This window comes from Sus scrofa, chromosome 2 (assembly GCF_054392235.1).
Source record: "Sus scrofa isolate SSC_HxYL_T2T_F1_AM1 chromosome 2, Sscrofa_HxYL_maternal_Yorkshire_Landrace_v2.0, whole genome shotgun sequence".
NCBI lineage: Eukaryota > Metazoa > Chordata > Mammalia > Artiodactyla > Suidae > Sus > Sus scrofa.
The window spans coordinates 22,278,452-22,294,353 of record NC_139384.1 but is presented as its reverse complement, the minus strand read 5'-3'; the positions used below and the strand labels follow the sequence as shown (position 1 = coordinate 22,294,353).

The 15,902-nt window shown below is 41.2% G+C and overlaps 1 long non-coding RNA gene across 2 annotated transcripts in view; it reads left to right on the top strand.

Moving 5' to 3' along the window:
* The first annotated feature begins 1,515 nt into the window (after nt 1-1,515).
* LOC102159429 (uncharacterized) overlaps nt 1,516-15,902 on the top strand; it is a 134,996-nt gene continuing 120,609 nt past the window's right edge. For both annotated transcript variants that reach the window (XR_014837048.1, XR_014837047.1), the window contains exon 1: nt 1,516-1,972. This is a non-coding gene — a long non-coding RNA (uncharacterized LOC102159429). The remainder of the gene's footprint in view (nt 1,973-15,902) is intronic.

Sequence of the window (15,902 nt, the reverse complement as noted above, 5' to 3'; positions counted from 1 at the left end):
ATGAGAATGGATTCAAAACCACCAGCTCCTGCCTTGAAAAACCCATAAGTACCTTGCCTTCCAAAAGGTCCTGGATCCCAGCTGTCCCATTGGACTTGACATCTTCAGTCCAGAGTTGGAGCATGTCTAGCTCACAAGTAGCCAGCTGAGCTGAACATCCTCATGGCTAAAGGTCAAGGGATGACTGATTTTATGGATAAGCAATTGGCTCGCCAATCAATGAACTTAAAAAAAAAAAATTCTACTATGCACAATGTTCAAACCAGAAAAGTATCATGATTGGGAGTTGTCCCAAGCCTTTTAAATTAAGGTCCAGATGGGCAAGGGATGATCCTATATATTAAATACATATCTGTCAAGGTTGAAGAAGTCCATGTCATTGAAAAGAGAGGATATATGTACCTAGAGTTTCTCCCAAAAAGAAACTTCCCATCGTGTCTCTTGGGGTTTGAACGTTATCGACTGAAGAATAATCACCTGAATGGGTACTAGTACACCTGTTGAAAAACTGCAAGATCTGCCATCCCCAGTCCTGGTATTCCTTGTCCCCACTTGAACAGTACAGACAGAAGAGACTCTCCACAGTCTCAAGTCAAAGCAGATTGAAATTGTCTTCAGGCCAGATCCCCATATCCTTATGACCAGCTTTGGGGTTAATGTTGAAGTACAAAATTTCTGGACTCAGTCCACTCCTAAACTGATGATACATCTGGTAATAGGTTTCCATAAAAGCTTCAGCTCTAGCTCCATGTGGTCAGCAGTCAGAGCATGACGTAAACCCAAAGCCAGGGTTCCCTAGTTAAAAAAACACATTAAATGATCCATCTTGGCTTAGAATTTGCCATCCACAGCTTCTCCCACAAAACTCAGCTTGCTGGGCTCAGACTGCTGAAGCAAGTACTTTTTACTCCTTCTGTGGCTTCAAGATAGTCTTGCAGCAACCGAATTTCTTTCTTTCTTCCTTGGATCCACTGCTTCAGCAGATCTCTGGTGAAGATCCACTGAAAGGAAGAAGCCACCGTCGGTATAAATGAAATTTGGCACTAACCCATTATTCTTCCCGGCAGAGAATGCATACACTTTGTTACTTTCATCACAATCTCCTGAAATGTCTTCTCTCCAGCGAGACGAGAGAGAGTTAGGAACTCAAAACTGAACGCTTGTCATTTTTGACACTATGTGACATCTAAAAAGACCTCAGTAGTGACAATGTTTCTATCTATGGAAAGAAGTTCACACCCAGTCAGAAAGTCTCTGAGGAAAATAATGAGAAACTGTAAAGGTAATGTCCCTTTTCCCATACAAAGCATCCCTCACCAGCGGCGGCTCACTAAGAATGCTAGTCACTAAGGTCACTCCCCAAGGCGGTGGTGCTGCCTCGGAGCAGACAGACATCAGAAGACTTTTAGCTTCGTTCAGCTTCCGGTTTCCTTCGAGGAGCACCGCCCCCACCAGAACCCCGCCCCCACCAGAACCCCGCCCCCAGCACTGCGCCTGCGCCTGCGCCTGCGGCTCAGTTTGGCCAATTTTTAAACTGAGGGAAAGTTTGGTTCCTTACGCTGTAGGCATTGGGCAGACCTAACCTTGTGGTTTAATAGCGCTGGACGACACTTTCTGTTGTGAGAATCTCTTTCAGTGGGCTAATGAAAAATAGGACCGGTAAACCACCTCGGCACAGAGACGTTTTAACTAAGCCTCCAACGAACTCTTGAGCAATGCTTCTCAAACTTGTGCATGCCTGAGACTTGTCGGAGGGCTTATTAAAATACCCGCCGCTTATGCCCTCGTTTCCAGAAATTGTGTTACAGCAGATGTAGAGAGGAGACTGCATTTTTAAAGGTTCCCACGTTCTGCTGATGCTGCCGGTTTGGGAACCCCTGCTCTGATTCCTGGCAGTTCGGGAAGAAACTGGTCAGAGGAAGGGGAAATGTCAAGACTTGGGACCATCTCTCGCCTCCTAACATCAAACAAGGTATTACCTATGTGTTTTACATATCGGGCTTCAGGATGAGATTTCATTTGGGTTAATGTTTCTCTCCTTAAAATGGCTGGAAAACCACTTCTCTAGACGAAATCAATGGGATTGTGCAAACTAAAGGCAGGGAAAGAGTAACTTACTTTACTTCAAGAAATCAGAGGCAGGAAAGCAAAAGTTTTCCTTTCGTTTATTCAACAAAATCTGAGAGTTACTAAATGTTCAAAGGTTGTGCCTGTTGCTGAGGCAAAAAGACAAACCAGAGCCCTATACAGCAGGACTCATATCCAGAGTAACAAGATAAATTTGTGAAACAAATGAAGTCAACTAATGTTACATAGTTTCTAGGACAGAGGCCCCTTTTAATGTGTGGCTCAGGAAGTATCTTCCCGCCTCCCATTCTAGAAAAGATTTTACTAATTGATCCTTCCCAACATATCTCAGACTTGACCTCAGAATCCCTCTCAACCTATTACTCTAACACTGAACCACAAGCAATTGACTGAAGTTAGCACTCAAATGGAAATAAGCGGACTATTACTGATTCAGGTTCTAGTGGGAATACTCTCATAATTTTATCTATATAGGTTCCATAGACTGAATGTATGCCCCTCCCTCCAATTCATATGTTAGAATCTAATCACTGGTGTGATGGTATTTGGGTGATGTCTTAGGGAGTCCTTATTAATAGGATTAGTGCCCTTATAAAAGAGGTCTCAGAGAGCTTCCTTACCCTTTTGGCTTTATGAAGACAGAAGGAATGGGGAAACTGGTCCTTACAAGACAGTGATTCTCCCAGTGCATTGATCCTGGAATTCCCAGCCTCCAGAACTCTGAGAAAGGATTGTGTGCCCTTTATAAGCCATTTGTGATATTTTGTTAGAACAACCTGAATAGACTAAGAAAATAGGTTTAGGAAACAATTCCTGGAGGAGATGGTGCTTGATAGGATCATGAAAGATGAATATAAGATATTCAGGAATTTAGGTGAGAAAAGAGGGAGGCGGTGATGGGATATTCCAGCAGGTGGAAAGGGATGAAAGAGGATTAAGAAGTGGATGGTAAGTGGAGCCAGCAATTATAGACTATGCCTAATGGATTTTATATCAGAAAAGGGAGGAAAAAAGTTATTAGAGGTGCCTAGAAGTGCTTGCAGGGTCAAGGGACAAATTTTTAAAACTTAACCAGGTCTTGATTATGGGCTATGGAAAATGACATAGAGAGGTTGGAGAAAAAAAAAGACAAGAAAGGGAATAATATATTGAGAAAATCCTCAGAGGAAACCTGAGGCCAGTACTCCCTCCCAGCATTGCCTTGAAGTTGTCTGATCCCCACTCTTGATAGGGAGGCTGTGATAGAAGTGGGGCTGCACAGCCACAGAGGAGGAACACCAGACATCATATCTGAGCGAAACCAAGGTTGAACCACAGAAGTGTGCCAACAATGGCTTGAGGAGGGAGTGTCAAGGAACTAGTGAAGTCAAAATAACAAGCATCAGAGTTCTCTTGTGGGTTAAGGATCTGTTGCTGGAACTGCAGTGGCTTAGGTTGCTGCTGTGGCGTGGGCTTGATCCCTGGTCCAAAAATTTCCATATGCCATGGATGGGGGGGGGGTGATGGGGGGAGGGTGTTGTGGGGGAGGGGACAGTTGCCTGGAGGCTTTGTAGAACAAAAAGAGATAACATGCCCATTATGCCCATTGGGATTTGCACTGCTCCCAACAAAGGTCTGTATAGAAAGACCAAGGAATTTTTTAAAGAGCTAGGTTAAAATAGACAGAAGCTCCATTCTAAGATTGTGACCAATCCTTAAGGAAATCATTTGCCCAACCATTGTTGTTGTTGTTGTTTAAGGTTATTATTTTTTTTTCCTATAATGAGAATAACCAAACTGTGCCAGGCAGTATGCTGAATGCTTTATATGTGTCATCTCCTTTAACTTATTCCTTATAGTACCAACGAGGCATGAACTATTGTTACTTTAATTTTACATATAAGGAAACAAGTTTGTAGCAGTTAAAGCACTTGGCAAGCATGTGTGTGTGTGTGTGTGTGTGTGTGTGTGTGTGTGTGTGTGTGTGTGTGTGTGTGACAGAGCTGGGATTGTTAGCTCCCAGGGCCTAGGCTTCTTCCCTATCAACCCTATTCTATTCACTTTTTTTAAAACCACCTCTGACCCCACAAAAATGCTTGACTCTTCACTTTTCACTGAACAGAGGTTGTTTGTTTGTTTGTTTTGTTTTCTAATCTTCCTTCAAGGCCCATCAGCCTTCCCCCTGGGAAACCTTAACAAGCATTCTGGAAGTCAGTTAGGGCTACCCTGCTTTGCCTTCCCCTAGGGTCCCTGAATACTTTATACTTACCTCTCCCAGAGCTTTCACCCATTTGATGATAGTCAGCCACCTGTTGAATTTCCCTCTGCCATTGGGCTGAAGCAAGGAATAGTGGAAGAGACATGGGCTTTAAATTTAGTGAAAACTGGTTCAAAATCCAATTCTTCCTCTTTTTAGCCATATGAACTTGGGCATATTTTAATCTCTATGATTTGGCTTACCTCATTTGTAAAATCAGGATAATGCCATGAGGGAATTGCTGTGAAAATTTAAATGAAATAAGATTATGTTAAGCACTGACCCATGGTAGATACTCAATAGATGACAGAAATTATTATAACTGTATAAACTTTGGTGAAGGAAAAGCAATTTTATCTTGACCTGCCATTGGTTCTAAATGAAAATTTCTGAAATTCTGAAAATTTCAGATAGCAACATTTATCTGAAAACATTTATTAGAAGCCTTTTTATAAGCACATATTTACAAACAGTGAAGATATTCCTTTAACTGTCTCTCTACTTATTATCAAAATAGATTCCAAAAGACCTTGGCTTCTCAACAGTTAGCTTAATTTTAGTTAGTAGAAGACTTTAAAAATAATAAAACTATAATTTTCTTTAAAAGGCTAGCAAGTTCTTGCTAAATTTGATTCCAACCTCCTTCCTCTAATTTCTCTCAATGAATAAATTTTATTGTGTTTATATTTCAAGTTCAAGAGTAAAGTAAGTAGGACAAAGAAATCTCAAATTCAAATGTTGTTGGAGAATCATATCAAAAGTTTCTTTCAGATTGGAATTCCTGTTGTGGTGCAGAGGAAATGAATCTGACTAAGAACCATGAGGTTTTGGGTTCGATCCCTGGCCTCACTCATTGGGTTAAGGATCTGGCGTTGCCGTGAGCTATGGTGTAGGTTGCAGACACAGCTCGGATCCCACATTGCTGAGGCTGTGGCATAGGCCAGCAGCTATGCTCTGATTAGATCTCTAGCCTGGAAACCTCTGTATGCTGCAAGTGCAGCCCTAAAAAGCAAAAAAAAAAAAAAAAAAGTTTCTTTCTGATTAATTGTAGGATAAAGTGTTACTAAAGGAGACTAAAAACAATTCCTGTCTATAGCAAATACATTATCATCTGAGGGTATGTGTAGACTAGCCATGAGAGGGATGGGTACATTGGGTTTCACTGTATTCCCTCTATATTATAGAGATGTTTGAAATTTTCCACAGTAACAAAATGGAGTCCCTCTTGTGGCTCAGCAAGTTAGGAACCCAACTAGTATCCATGAGGATGCGGGTTCTATCCCTGGCCTCACTCAGCGGGTTAAGGATTCAGCGTTGCCATGAGCTGTGGTGTAAGTCACAGATGTGGCTCTGATCTGGTGTTGCTATGGCTGAGGCACTGGCCAGCAGCTGCAGCTTCCATTTGACCCCTAGCCTGGAACCTTCCATATGCCACAGGTGCAGCCCTAAAAAGACAAATAAATAAATAAATAACAGAATGTTTAGTAAGAAGCCAAAAATAACCTCCTCCTCCTCGTCTTTAGCATCATCAGCATCATCACTGTCACTTGCTAAATATATTAAGAGTTTTCTAGGCATAGCATCTCTCTTAATTCATGAAAAACTGTTTCTTCCTTTTGAAGAGAAGGAAACTTAAGCTTAAAGAGATTAACATACATTTCTCAAATTCACACTCCTAATAAGTAGTGTATTTCAGGACCCCAAATTTTAACCAGTTCAAGATATTCAGAAGGAGAAGGGGTGGGAAATTGGTATTCTCCAGGGAAAGGAATGTTTCCTTCTTCTCTGCAAAAACTTTTAAGTTGCATTCAAATAAAGACACACCCTCTCCTGCCCAAGCTGGAAGCAATGCAACAGCTAGAGACACTTCTGTGTGGATGCCTGGGGAGTGGAACCAGTAGAGCAGACCACAGTATGCCTGGGGAGTGGAACCAGTAGAGCAGACCACAGTACTAACTGGAGATGGAGCTGGCAGAAGGGAGAGAATAGCACATCCATTGGGATCTATCAGAAAGGTAGATGAATAAGAAAGTTTGTTGAATCAGAAAATTCGGAACATGCTGTGTGCAAAACCTGGAGAAGGAAAGAATAACCTCCCTAAATGGAGATTCATCCAGATGTTTCTTCTCCAAGAAGTGTAAAGTGAGTACTTTCCATTGAGTTTCAGGAAATGCAGGCAGCGTAACCAAATGAAGCACATATCCTAAGATATCATAGGCAGAACAGGGTCTCCCTGTGGGTAGAGGGAGAGAGTGGCCATTCAAAGCCCTAAGTCAACCAGAAATTCTCAATGATAATGTGAGATACTCACACTCAATGTTTTTTGTCAACATGTAACAAATATTTATTACATTCTGCTTGGTGCTAGATGATTGGTTTCCCCCACTGACTTGGGAGTGAAAAGTGAAGAAAAAATCTATCCCAGGTCAGTGGAGGAAACCAACAAAATAAGTCAAAGAAAAAATATATAAAATTAAAAAATTTTAAGTACCACTGTGTTTGTTTTCCACACTGCCACAGCAAAATATCAGAGTGGGTGGATAATACATCAGAAACTTGTTTTTTCACAATTCTGGAAGATTAAAGTCCTAGATCAAGGTGTCAGCAGGTTTGGTTTCTTTTGAAGCCTCTGTCCTTGGCTTGCAGTTTCCCTTCTCTGTGGCCTCACCTGGTTGTCTATCTATGCACTGTCTGTGTTCTAATTTCCTCTTCTTACTAGGACATCAGTCAGACAGGATCAGAGCCTACCCCTACGACCTCATTTTACTTAATTACCTTTTTAAAGGCGCATCTCCAAATATAGTCACAATCTGAGGAATTAGTGGTTAAGACTTTTAACACACAAATTGTGATTTGTAACCACCTGAATAGGTTAGACCCTAATTTCTCATAGCATGGGGCACAGCCTCCTCATGGTGCCTTTGCAGCTGCAACTTTGTTTCCTTGTGTGGTCACCTCACTGTAAGCTCCAAAAGGATGAATCTCTTCTGCTTTTGCCTATCATTGTATCCTAACACATAGATCGTTGCCTGAAACACACCAGGTAAGATGTCCATAAATGTGTTAATTTATGGAAGTTCCCATTGTGGCTCAGCAGATTAAAGACCCAACATTGTCTCTGTGAGGACGTAGGTTTGCTCCCTGGCCTGGGCTCAGTGGATTAAGGATCCAGTGTAGCACAAATTGCAGCATAGTTCACAGATGTGGCTCAGATCCAGTATTGCCATTTTGCCAGTATATTGTTTCTATATATATGAAACAAAGAAACGAATGAATGAGCATCAAGATTGAGAGCAATACTGGGGCAAGAGAGGCCATCTAAACTGAGATCTGAAGGTTGAGATGCATAGGTAGCTATTGGAATAGTATATGGGAGAAATACAACTCTTGCCAGGGGAGCATATGTGTGAAAGTGATAGGGATGGAGTAGGCACAGGTAGTTGTAGAAGTTCCAGTAAAGGACCATATTTAAAGAGGGAAACTTAGAGGACATTGGGAGATCACTGTAAGCTGATAAATTGCTAAAGAAAACCATTAGCACAAGGCAGGCTTGCTTCATTAGTGGAGCCTTGAGAATTGCCTCAGGTTGTTGGGTAGAGATGGGATTAGGCCTGCATTCATATTCAGACCAAGAGCAAGAGTTTGAGGACCACCCTTCTGTGGATTTGAATACACACCTTACTGGATACTAAGGAGGAGCTACTGCTCCCAAAAAGAAAGAGGTGGGCTTTTCCAACCCCCACTCCCCTTGGATGATAAAACTAGCCCACCAGATCCCTGGGGCAGAGCTCCCATTCCTGCCTGCTTGCATCTCTCACAAGCGTCCTATCTTAATAAATCTATTTCTTGCTTATCACTCTGTCTCTCACTGAATTCCTTCTGCACAGAGACATGAAGAACCTGAACCTCAGTGAGTCCGGACACAGGGAGTCCTGGCACATGGGTTCAGGTCCCAATCTGTGTTCTGGCTAGGTTCAGGCCATTAGTGCTGCCAGTTTCAAAAGAACCTGACATGTTATGAAATATATGCATTACACAGTGCCATATGTTAATTAAACTTAATATGACACTGATGTAAGATTGTCTTTTGTTTCAGATATTCTTGGATTTGTTGAGAATGTTTAGAAGAAAGGGCTAACAATAGCCTATGAAGCTAATTCAAATAAAAATTAACTAATAAGAAAGAAAAACATTTTTTTTTTAATTTTTAAGAAAAGAGCAGGGAGCAGTTGTTCATATTCTCTCCCCAACCTCAAACTAGGAAAGTGTCTTCCTTAATCAAAAGTGAAACTTCCCAGATTGCTAAGAGTAACAATCACCAATCTATAGAAATTTAGCTACCATGACTACCCTGTGACTCTAAGACTTTGTTGTGATTTTGCAGCTACATTTTGTGGGACTTTGGACTCAATGTATTGTTATTGTACATGGGCTTTTTAGAGCACTGAATCTGTTATAGGAATTCAAAGTTTCCCCCAGTGGTTCTGCAACTCCTGCAAAGGAATAATTCTTTCTGGGTGTGCACAAAACTTTGAAAGACTGATAACACAAAGCTTTATAAGTCTTCACAGAGAGCTGCAGTTGTTAAGATAAGCAATAAACATGTTCAAGTTTTTGCTTCTAAGTTACACATTACTGGAAATACATAAATGTGTACATCTTTCATTAAATACTCACCCACACAATGCACTGCTCACAGGGAAAGAACAGAGTCCAACGGTCAAAATATCCCATATTTGAATCCTACTTTGCAAGTAGGCAGCTGTATTACCTTGAGTACAATATCATCAGGATATATTCATTTGTGTGTGTTTATCTCCATCACTAGATTATAATTCCATAAGGGCAGAGGTCATGTTTCAATTTTTAAAAATCTTTACCATCTCCTTTTGTGTCAGGCACTAATCAAATGAATGTTGGGTGACTAGATGGAATAAATAAACAGTCCTTGCAATAGTTGAAAGAGGTATTATCCTGTCTACAAATGAGTTAACCAAAATAAAACAATTGCAACTTGAAAGTTATATCTAATTAAGGTAAAATGATATGGTATTTATGATAAGTTCAGTAAACAGAAGAAAATAAGAAAACCCAACTTGTCTTTAAACTTAGCCAAAGTCATATTTGACTCACTTAAGAATAACTCTGGTTGAGTGTATATCAATTGTCTGGCAAGGAGGCAACAAAGGATTAGTGGTTGGTTGGTGCCTGGGTTCCTACCCTGGTTCTCCTCTTCTCCCTACTTCTTAAGCCCTTTAGAATATATCCATACTTAAGTCCTTCTGTAAAAGGAAGTGATAGATTCACTTTTTTTTCAATTGTTATATTTTTTCAAATTTAACCTTTTTACTTGGTTCCATTTTGGAAGATTATTAATATCTTCCTTTATTTCCTTAAGTATATTTATCGTACTTGTGCTAAATTCTCTTTCCATCTGTTCCAGTACTTTTGCTTCAGATGGTAAATGTTAACTAGTTTTGTGTTATCTCTCTTTTGGGGAAATGGTTCTACTCTGGTGTCTGATTGTTTGGGCTTGTGCTCTTATGTTCTCCTAGGGTGACAACCAGCTCCTTTGGCCATGCATACTGAGTAAGAAAGATCCAAAGGCCAGGCGCCATCTTTGTCATTACAAAGAGGGTAGAGAACCCCAGCACTAGTGATAGGGATGTAGTAGGATAGTTACACAGGTAGTTGTGGAAGTCCCCCTAAGGGACCAAAGATAGAGAGGCAAAACTAAGGAACTTTGGGAGATCACTGTAAGTTATAATTGCTCAAGAAGGCCATCAGAATGAGGCAGGCTTGACTGACTAGTACAGGCAAGAGATATGCCTCAGGTCATTGGTGGGTGCTGCTAGCATTCAGGTTAGAAAGGGGCAGGAGTTTAAGGACCACCCTTCTGCTAATTAAATAAGCACCACAACAATCCTAGTTTGACCTCATAGGGTCAAATACTCTCTTACTAGATACCAAGGAGGAGCTACTACTCAAAGAAAGAGGAAGGGGCAGTCTTTTCCTTCCCCTACTCCCCTTGGATGATAAAACTGTAGCCAGTGTAAGCCTTGGGGCAGAGCCTCCTTGCCAGCCCACTTGCACCTCTCATAAGCATCTTATCTTAATAAATCTATTTCTTGCCTATCACTTTGTAGCTTGTTAAATTCCTTCTGTGCTGAGGCACAAAGAACCTGAACTTCAGTGAGTAGAGATTCTAATTAAAAAACTGTGGGTTCAAGTCCCAATCTGAGTTCAGGCTGGGTTCGAGTCCCAGTGTGGGCTCTGGCTAAGTTCAAGTCATTAGTGCTGTCACTTTCTCTAGAACCACCACTTTTGATGGCTGCCACCTCACCAGAGACCTCTGGCCAATTTCATCATTAAATCCTTGTATAGGAATGAAGGGGTTTAAAACAAGCTCCACATCCAAGGCTCCAAAAGTGTGCTACTTTGGCATGTGAATTACTTTGAGCTAAAGTCAATGAAAGCCCAAAAGACTGAGGAAGAGTTTTCACCTTTCCCTTAATTGCCTAAAGGAACTGAGATAGAGGGCCTTGTCCAGGAAGAGAACCATCACCAGAAATAACCGCAATGGGTTAGGTATAGTAAACTGGAAGGATGAAGGGAAGGGAGCTCGGCAGGGCCTGGAGACCAAAATCTTCTCTGTATCCTATTGCCTCTGCATGGCATGGCATGCCAAGCATTTGTTTACCAAACCTTTGCTCTTCCCATTTCCCTATGAATTGTCTTCCTCTCAGACCCAGACACCTATCCCTTCTCCTTAGCTCAGAATAGCATATAAACCTCATTGTTTGACTGCCTATGGGTCTCATATTCTTGTAAGACTCCACATGTATGTAATTAAATTTCCCCCCTGTTAATTTGTCCTATGTTAATTTGATGATTAGACCCCCCAAAGAACCAAGAAAGAAAAGTTTTTCCTTCCCTAAAGGGAGAAGCAACATGGGGAGGAAGCATCTCTACTTTGCCATATAGAGGCTCCTAGGGTCAGGGGAATGGAGGAGTAAATTCCCAAGGTTCTTCAGTCCACATCTATTTCCATCAATTTCTCACCCCAACAGGAGTGTCACTAGCACCAGTAGCCTAGCACTGGAAGAGTCAGGCATAGATTTGTCTTAAGGCAGAGGTAATGGGCAGGGTGTGGGGAGATGAACCCAAAAGATTTCTGCTAGCCTCTGGCTTCCCTGAGCCTCTAGCCCCAGCCACCTACCTCTCCTGCTCACCACCCAGGACGGTCCTCAGTGGCCCAGGGCTTCTCACACTTTGTTTGTTCCTGGATTCCATTATCGTGGATCCTTCTGTAGATTCTCTAAGGTTGACTTTGGGTTAGGTTGCCAGAAGCCCAAGCTGGTTTGATTGTTTTTAGGACCTGGAAGCATGTCTCCTCAATGGGTTTCTTATAACAGAGTTTTGGGCCAGGTTTCAGGTATCATTAGTCAATATGCAAATTGTGTTTGAGAAGCAGTTTAGGCATATGAATCAAAGTCTTCTAATGTGCTTAGCCATTCCATTTTTTAGAAATATATCCAAAGGAGATAAGCCAGTACATATGCAGAAGTCACCTATTGCAGTGTTATTGCTAATAGGAACAATATGGAAACAAATAAGTACTCATCAACAAGGGATTAGTTAAATAAAATCTGGTATACAAATGCAACATGATGCTATTTAGTCATAAAAATGATGATATAGACCTATATTTATGGGCATAAACAATATACGGAGTGATTGTTAAATTATATTTATAACATGATTCCATTTACATAAAATGAAAGAGGAAGAGGGGGTAAGAGGTCTGGACCTCTTACGCACAGCAAAATGCTGCCAATGATTATCTCTGGGCTTGGAATTGAGGATTATTATTACTTTCTTCATTATGATTTTCTATATTGTTTGATATGCAAAGATTTATTTTTATATCTCTATGATCAGAAAGAAAATATATCTATTTTTATATTTGAAAATTAAAAAACACTGAACATCCCCAAATATGAGGCCACAGACTAAACTTCCCTGATGACTTTAACCCCATACATATAGTGGCAGGGGCTTCAGAATAATATGCTGCAGGCCCTCAGCAGTAATACGCCCGTTTTATAACTTTTAAACTCCTGTAACCCAAGGGTACAAGAAAGTAGGAATGCTAATTCAGTGGAGCTGAAGGAAGACTAATTATCTGGGGAGAGGGCTTCCCTTGAGCTTAGTCACTTATAACCCATGGTGGGATCACCAGGGCAAAGATAGCAACTGCAAGCTATTGAATTATTCATGATCTTGACTGCTTGGAGGGCTCCACTGAAACATTGTTTATGCTGGTATTTCCTGCAAGTTTGAAGTGACCAATCAGCAGATGATAGGCTGGGGGAAGGGGGCAGCAATGAAAGCAGGAATCAACAATGGGTCAGATATCTTGTTGATGCTTCCTGGCCTTATGACCATGAGATTCTTGGCTTAGAATCTGGAAACTTAATTCAAATGAGCTAATGGGCTCCCCGGAGCAAAATAGCTTTTGGTCTTGGTGATAAATGAAGAAACAGCTACAGTTTCCTGAGGCATCAGGAAAGGATCAACACTTGGGCCAAATACAATGGTTGAAGCTTCTCACAGTGAGAGGAAAATTACTCCAGGTCAGCAAGATCTGGGGGCTGCTTAGTGTTTATTATTAATATTAAAATGCATTTATATTTATGAGAAGCTTCAAGAAATTAGGTTTTCTCCACTATTCAAAGAGATACTGAAAAAAGAGACCAAGTTATTTCACAATGTACCTCCACTAATATAAGGGGGTACAAATAAGCAACCCCAGCTTGGCAGGTAGACTAAATGACCCACGAATAAGTCATTATGCTGATGATTTCAGAGTCAATTTTGTGACTAAAAACTGGAAGGAAACTTATCTACACTGTGCCACCATACACTCTGCTGGGCACTTTACGTGCATAATCTCTATTTTTCACAAAAGTGAATAAGATAGGAAAATTATCCCCAAGGAAAAGTGAGAATCAAAAAGTAATTATCAGGAGTTCCCACTGTGGCTCAGCAGAAATGATTCTAACTAGCATCCATGAGGACATAGGTTCGATCCCTGGCCTTGCTCAGTTGGTTAAGAATCTGGCATTGCCATGAGCTATGGTGTAGGCTGCAGACGAGGCTTGGATCTGGCACTGCTATGACTGTGGCTGTGGCCAGCAGCTGTGGCTCCAGCTCGACCCCTAGCCTTGGAATTTCCACATGCCACAGATGCGGCCATAAAAAATAAAAAAATATAAAAAAAAAAAAAGAAGAAAAAGTAATTATCTTGGCCTGTAGGAGAAAATGTCCCAATAAAATGTAGAAAGGAGAGACCCCAGCCATGATGACTAAGCAAAGTCTAGCCAACTGCCCCAACCAGTCCTCCCCCATGCATCTGCTTCTGTAAATTTGTTTCCGCATCTACTACCTTGCCTGACGTCACTCCAGTCCAACCAGCCAAGCTTGGACCCGGAAGAAGTAGCCCATAAAAGCCTTGTGAAACCCTTCTTCCGGGCTCAGACTCTGGAGAGCCATCTCGTCTGAGCCCACTGGCGTAATAAACCTGAGTTCTCCAACTCTCTGAGTGCTCGCTTGGTTTCTCGCCGGGTAAAAGAGCTGATCCACTATGGCCACAGAGCTACTGGAGCTGGTACGCTACAGCCACGGGGCTGTCGCCAGAGCTGATACGCTGCAGCACAGGGCTGCTGGGTATCTGCCATAACAGGCCAAGATTCAAAGCCAGTTAAAAGGTTCATACCCAGGTTCAAGATTCAGCTCTGTCTGGTTTACACCCACTTAGCACATTGCCTCTCAGACTCCTCTCATGGCCTAGATAACTGCAAATCAAATATACTGGAGTGTGACCTCCACAATGAGTGTTAAGTTTGAGCCTCTAATTACATGGCTATGCTGGTTCAGTAGGTATATCAACCCTTCTACTATGGACTGAAAATTTGGTTGTTGATCCAGTATTCAATCCTCTTTAGCTCTTCCTGGTTATACCTCCAAGTAGCCCTTATACTTGAGAAAAGCCTGACTCTATCCCATAGCTCCAGGGCTTAACCCTAATTTACCCAAGCCAATCAGCACATTCATCCTCCTGGCCACAATGATTGGATTCAGGTGGTCATGTGATCCAAACCAGGCTATGAAGGTGAATTTCAGGATTCTTGCTTGGAATGCTGGTGGGGCCTGGTGTGCAGATGCAAAGCCTGAAACTGCTGCAGCCTTGTTACCATCAAGTGGCAGGCCCAGGTTGGGATGCAGTTGACACAGTAAAGAGCAGAATGAAGGGGGGAGAAAAAAAGAATGAATGAATGAAACTGGGTCCTCAATAACAGCACTAAATTGCTAGATCAGCCAAACTTGTGTCTGTATTTTCCTACTATGTGAGTCAGAAAATCGTTATCTAAGGCAGTGTGAGTTTTGATATTGTTTCCTGATGCAAAATATGATATCAGAAGTGGAGTAATGGAAGTAATAAACCTATACATGTGCAATTGGCTGGATAGAGAAGGTAAAGGGAAGGGCAGTGAGAACCCATCCATCTTAAACTGACGTCTTTGTTCCTTGATTATGAAACAACTGGTTATATTACAACCTATTAATGTAATGATCATAGAGTTTATTGTCCGAGCTAGAGTATATCTGCAAATGAAATAGAGGTGCCATTAATAATTAAGTTAGATAATCCTTCACTGTTCACTGTTTTTTTTTCTTAACCCTTGGAGCCCAGCAGTGCATTTAGGGTACATATTTGTTGTAATTTATCCAAGCCCCGGTATTTTTTCAGAGTATGCAGCATATCTTTACAGTGAAAGCTGAAGTTCATAATGGTTTCACTATGGCTGGACTGAATTTCCATGTGAGGAAGAAGAAAGCCAGGAGAATAGAAAATAGGCAACAGAAAAGTCACTGAAAGCTTTTTGCTGAGCTAAGGATGCTGACTTTATCATGAAGGTGATGGGAAACCATTACAAGAGTAAGGAAAGTAGTGTCCTATCAATCTTACATTTTTTTTTTAAAGTCATTCTTGTGCAGTGAGAAAAATAGATAAAAGGTGAGGAAGCCATGTGCAGATTATTGCTCTAGGAATAATGAGTCTTTAACACTGATAGTGGCAGTGTAGAGAGGAGGGGACAAACCTGAGATTGAGAAGCAAGAAGGAATCAGACTGATTTACCTGAAGCCAGTTCTCATAATGATACATTGGCCTAAAATTCTAAGTAACAAATTAGCACTTCAAAACCAACATGACAGCTTCAGCCTGTTTTGAGGAATTTCATTCTTTTAGGCTTCTTTTTTTTTTTTTTTCCTTCCACATTGTTCAAGGAAGTTTTCTCAATTTATCTGAGGGCATTTTCATATTTAGATCTTAGAGCCTTTAAGTGTTTAACAGATACAATGCATTTTATATACAAAAATATTGGGTATAGTCCCTTTTGTATATTCTTTTCATTCTTTCAGCCCTCTTTTCCACTTATGCCTACCACTGAGCTTTTCAAGGATTTTCATTCAATTAATCTAAGGGCACATCTGCCTAAGTTTCATTTTTCTA